Source organism: Anolis sagrei, chromosome 1 (genome assembly GCF_037176765.1).
Source record: "Anolis sagrei isolate rAnoSag1 chromosome 1, rAnoSag1.mat, whole genome shotgun sequence".
NCBI classification, from domain to species: Eukaryota; Metazoa; Chordata; class Lepidosauria; order Squamata; family Dactyloidae; genus Anolis; species Anolis sagrei.
Window position 1 is genome coordinate 32,119,224 of NC_090021.1, and position 6,404 is coordinate 32,125,627.

A 6,404-nucleotide genomic window follows, 5' to 3' on the forward strand; every position below is an offset into this window, starting at 1 on the left:
AACATTGTCCATAAAAGCCTCCAAGGTCATGTGACCAGCATGACTGCATGGAGCATCATTACCTTCCCACTGAAGCGGTACCTATTGACCTACTCACATTTGCATGTTTTCGAACTGCTAAGTTGGCAGAAGCTGGGGCTAATAGTGGGAGCTCACCCGCTCCCTGTATTTGAACCACCAGCCTTTCAGTCAGCAGGTTCAGCAGCTCAGCGGTTTAACCCACTGCGCCAGCGGGGAGATAGATAGAAAGATAGGTAGATAGATAGATAGATAGATAGATAGATAGATAGGTCTTCAATCAGTGGATGGTTGAATCTGTGGATGCAGCATGTATAGATATGGCGGGCCAATTGCCTTACACTATTGCTGCTTTTGGCTGTAATTTTTATTCCAGTTATGGGGATGTCCCTCTTTTTCATTAATGAATACAACATTACCTTTGAAAATGAAGTTCTGTGTTTGCATTCCAACAGATATACAGTAATAAAAGAAAAACAGCAGTATATACATTTCCACCCATCCATCCAGTTTACATCATGGAAAGAGAACCTCTGCCCACCCGAATCCTAAGCTGGCCCACACAGGTTCATTGTCTCTGTTACAGAGTAAAGACAGCCCTCTGCATTTGCTGCTTTGAGGGGCATAGGGACCCTATGAAAGAGTAAAAAAGTGAATGGTTATTTATTTTTATCTGAGAGAACATCTCTCCAGGAATGTTTAGGTCTTCCAGAGTGAACATTTTTTATTAAATCCGTGAATAATCATATCCACAAAAGTCTAACCCACAAATGTGGATGGCCATCTGTATTTGGGGATGTTTAATCTCCAGATCTCCTCTCCTGGTCCAAATTGCATTCCAAACTTTAGGCCATGAAGTCCAGAGGGAACCCCTAATCTTCAAAACGCACTCATTATTTTCACCCTCATTGCTACAAACTCTTAATTTTGATATTCAAACTTCTACAGAAGGCAGATAAATCTTCCATCTTCCTCTGCTCTCAACAGGAAGAATTCTGCCACTGCTTTCGTGTAGATTCTGTTTCAAAGTCCCGAAAAATTGAGCCCCCTGATTTTCCTGTTTTCTCTTGGCTTATACCATGGAAGGTCTTGCACTGCCTTCTTTACACACTGAGACATTTCGGTGTAGTAATGGGCTATGGCAGTGGTTCTCAACCTGTGGATCCCCAGATGTTTTGGCCTTCAACTCCCAGAAATCCTAACAGCTGGTAAACTGGCTGGGATTTGTGGGAGTTGTAGGCAAAAACACCTGGGGACCCACAGGTTGAAAACCACTGGGTTACAGTGAGTGAAAACCCCACTTGTGGTGGCCTTTGCTGCCAAAAACATCCTGTGCGGTGTTGACAAAGTGCGACAGGCTTAAGAAGAGAATTGCTGAGTCTGCCACATTGCCTCGCCTTTAGACCTTGTACCTGCTCACTCAGCATCTAAGTCAACCTGTGTTAGACCACGAAAAATGTGTTCAAACAGCAGCAGGGAAAAGTTATGCCATTTTCCGAAAAGCATCTGGCCCATGTAAAAGGATTGGCTCTCCTCATGGGCAACCCAAGACATATTTCATCAAGGCTGTGCTTCTGCTGAAGAGAGACCATATTTCTCAAGTACACGTGCTCATAATTAACTGTGGCGGACAAGAAAGGAGAACATTCCTTCTGTATCGAAATCTCTTCCTCAACTGTCCCACTCATCTAACGATTGCTCCTGGGAGCGGCAGCAGAGGAGGAAGGAAGTATCTTTCTGCACCTACCTGCCACTTAGAGAATATTGTGCCGAGGAGGCAGGAAAATGTAGTTATGTCACATTGATGCCTTTAGCATAGAAAGTTGCCTTATGCATCCTGGGAAAATTACACGGCATCATAGCAATTGCAGCACTAACATCTTTTCTAAGTGCCAGGGAAGCAACCAATAAACCCAATTGTCCCTCCAAAGGAACAAGAGAAGGAAGAATTATGAGAAATCCAAGCATGGTATGGAATAAAGGAATTCTTTACATCTGTACAAAATCCCTGTATTTCAAATTAGTTTTTTTTTCCATGCCAGGCCCGACTTGAGAAACTGCTAGGCGCTTCTGGTGTGAGAGAATTGGCTGTCCGCAAGGATGTTGCCCAGGGGATGCCTGGATGTTTTGATGTTTTACCATCTTTTGGGAGGCTTCTCACATGTCCCTGCATGGGGAGCTGGAGCTGACAGAGGGAGCTCATCCACACTCTCCCCAGATTCGAACCTCCGATCTGTCGGTTCTTCAGTCCTGCCAACACATTATCTATATCCATCTTTAACCCATTGTGCCACCGGGGGCTCCTTCACATTAGGTGATTACAATGTACTCTGTGAACCTGAAGATGTAGCTTTAGGGTGCACCTGTACTGTAGAATAAATTCAGCCTGACACTACTTTAACTGCCATGGCTGTATGGAACCACTGCTGTTTCTACTGTTTTTATTGTTTGTGAACCGCCGTGAGTCGCCTTCGGGCTTGAGATACAGCGGTATATAAGCAAAGTAAATAAATAATAATAATAATGGCTCAATGCTATGAGATCATGGGAGTTTACCCTTTGGCAGAGAATGACCAAAATCTAGTAAAGCAACTACTCCTATGGTTCAATAGCATTGAGCCATTTAAAGTGGTGTCAAGTGGCATTAATTCCATGGTGTAGCACAAGAACTTTGATCTCTCAGTTAGTCTCTGTGCTACAAGATGGATATAGATCATTACAAGTTCTTGTGCTATCAAGTTGCAGAAAATTCAGAAAAAAACACAAGGTATACTCTTTCATACACTTAGGATACGCCCACTGACTTACGTAAAGATACATATAAACATGCCTAGATGTACAAAGGCAATTGTATCTGAAGGACTATCATACAAAGAATAGGGATGCTTCCAGATCCAAATGCTTCTATTTTGCAATCACTTTGTCTCGTTTAAATAATTTGGAGGGGAAAAATTACTGAAAGAGGTCCAATGCTTCATATTTTTTTCATTATGAATCGCATCTAGAAGCTTTTCCAACGATGTATTTGCTTAATTGTCAGTCTACAATAGCAATCTTCCATTCAGATTTAGGAGGACATTCTTACAGCGACACCAGAGGCACTCAAAGTGGCTAATTTCTGGTCAAAGAAAATTTAGTATAATGCCAAGTTTTTAACTTTGTTTGTGGTGTTTCTGTACATTAGAACTGTATTCTCAATTTGCTTCTGACATGATAAATAAATAAATTCAGGTTTAGTGGTCTGTTCTTTGTAATCAATTGTTTACAATAAGTGTATACAAACAATATAAATCCTATTAATAGTGCAACCGCTTTAAAGTGTCTTGGGATCTTGCCTGTGGTTTTGGCTCTATCCATATGGCATTTCAAAAAGCTTTGTTGAAAGAGGCTCCAAGTAGATGATGTCTTCCATGCATACAGTTTAGCTGTTAAAAGCCCAAAGACCTTGCCTAATTTAGATATTTAAGTCTGCAGGATTTTGTAGAAATAGATGTAGGCACAGAAGCCCCATGCAACACAATGAGACAGGAGCACTCAACACAGTCTTCACAGAGTGAGGTCCCATCCAGTGGCATGGTAGGTGTCTTCTCAATCTGTTGCAGCCTTCTTCTGCCTTCACAGCCTTTGTAACATGTAACATGTTATCCTCCACCTCCTCCGCCTTTGAGGTCTTTGAGTCTTTGGATTGTGCCTCCTGGAATGATTCCATCAGCACTGTCTCCGAAAAATCTTGAAAATCTCTTGGGGAGACAGGTGGACAAATGTTAGCATGCTGGAAGAAGCAAAGACCACCAGCACTGAAGCAATGCTCCTCCACCATCAACTCCGCTGGAATTATCCGAATTCCCGATCACCATCTCCCAAAGCAGCTACTCTACTCCAAACTCAAGAATGAGAAACATAATGTTGGTGGACAAGAAAAGAGATTTAAAGATGGGCTTAAAGACAGCCTCAAAAACTGTGGCATAGACACAGAGAACTGGGAAGCCCTGGCCCTTGAGCACTCTAACTGGAGGTTAGCTGTGACCAGCAATGCTGCAGAATTTGAAGAGGCACAAAGTGAGGGTGAAAAAGAGAAATGTGCCAAAAGGAAGGTACATCAAGCCAACTCTGACCAGGACCGTTTTCCATTTGGAAACCGATGTCCTCACTGCAGGAGAACATGCTGATCAAGAATAGGGTTCCACAGCCATCTACGGACCCACTGCCAAGACACCACAGCTGGAAGACAATAATCCTCAAGCTACAAAGGACTGCCAAAGTAAGTAACACCAGTGCTCCGTAAACACTGGCCTGTGCCACTTTATACCTTTTTTACCAAATGGGTAAACCAGTTTGGGATTTTCAATAATGCAAACCAATCCAGTGCAGTGAAAAATGACATAGTAAGAAGATAAAAGGGTTGTTGTTTTCTTTACACACCATCAAGATACGGTATTCCAGTGAATGCACAAAATGCTTTGATTAGCACAAATCCTTGGTTTTGGCTAAAGCAGGCATGGGCAAATATTGACCTCCAGGTGTTTTGGTCTTCAACTCCCACAATTCCAAAACACCCGGAGGTCAATATTTGCCCATGCCTGGGCTAATCATACCTTTATTCTTTACCTGAAATGTTGTGTGCCTTCATATTTATTCTCAGAGCCATTGGAGGAAGACAACTACCTGAGGTGGCACATGCTGGGGAATAGAAATGGTTTTGCCACTCCTGTATTTGCGAAGACATAGATGTATGTGCCTCAAGGCATTTCTTGGAGCCTCCTGAGGCCGCCTGCTGCCTTCACGCACCGTGGAGGACAACATCCCATCATTGGTGTTGAAAGAAATTGAATTACCAGTCCAGCTTGCTTGTGTAGGAGGAGTGAAAAGTGCCATCTTGTTCTTTGCCTCCAGAAGCAAAACATCTCTATTCTCATAGTTTAAGAAAGCCCATTGACTAAGGGTAGCACCTTATTTTTTAAAAAATATATATCCTGTAAGTAAACTCAAATCAAATAAAAACCTAACACAGGAAGGAACAAACTAGGCTGTAATTGTTTTTACAACTCTCTTGTTATTTCAGGAATACTTTGGATTACAGAAGCAAGTGCTATTGAGAAATCAAAATATCTTTGGATCCATTGGACGAGTTGATCAATATAGTTCAGCAAGAGAAGAAAGTGGGTATTGAGAAATCAAAATATATTTGGATGATTGGCCGAGTTGATCAATAGTTCACTGGACACTATCTATTGTAAAATTCTCTAATTTAAAACAGGATGTACCAACAAGGGCATTACAAGAGTTGTTTCAGAGTGAAAGTAGTCTTCACTTATTTCATAGGTTATTTTATATGCAACCTGGAGAAAAGTCATAGTAGCACCTTTGCTACAAAACTGTTCCACCTTCTGAATAATCTTCAGATTCTCAATATAGTATGATCCCTAGGTAGGTAGGTAGTCCCCTGACATTGAGTCCAGTCATATCTGACTCTGGGGTGTGGTGTTCATCTCCATTTCTAAGCCGAAGAGCCAGCGTTGTCCGTAGACACCTCTAAGGTCATGTGGCTGGCATGACTGCATGGAGCGCCGTTACCTTCCCGCCGGAGCGGTACCTATTGATCTACTCACATTTGCATGTTTTCGAACTGCTAGGTTGGCAGAAGCTAGGGCTGACAGCGGAAGCTCACGCCGCTCCCCGGAATCGAGCCTGCGACCTTTCGATCAATAAGCTCAGTGCTTTAACCCACTGCGCCACCGGGGGCTAGTATGATCCCTAGCTCCACAGAAATTATATCCATTGTTTTATTTACCCACTTCCAGCAAGTATTGATATTTCTAGTTATTTTCTGTTCTCCAGCATAACTCCATTATGCCCTTGGGCTGAAAGACCTTAATTTCAATAGGGTTCTCTGTTATTCAGTTTTGCATGGGTTTGGCTCACAGCATCTGGCACCCTCAGGAAGTCTCCCTTCCAAATACTATCCAGGTTGGCGATTCGAATCTGGGAAAAGCATGGATGAGCTCCCTCTTGTCAGTTCCAGCTCCCCATGAGAGAAGTCTCCCACAAGGATGGTAAAACATCAAAACATTTGGGAGTCCTCTGGGCAACGTCATGGCAGACAGCCAATTCTCTCACACCAGAAGCGACTTGCAGTTTCCCAAGTCACTCCTGGCATGAAAAAAAAAACCATTTGCCTTCAGATGGGATCTAGTGCTTTCAGGGATTTAGGCTGCAGTCTGCCTCCTCCCTGACAGCCAAGCACCAGAAGAGTGAGATATATATTTTATGTTGATAAGAAAAAAATAGTATATTGATGCATGTTTAAGAATATTTTAAAAATGAGATATACATTTTACTTTAAAATTGCTAGAAGTCTACCATCTCAGGACTCAGTGCATTATACT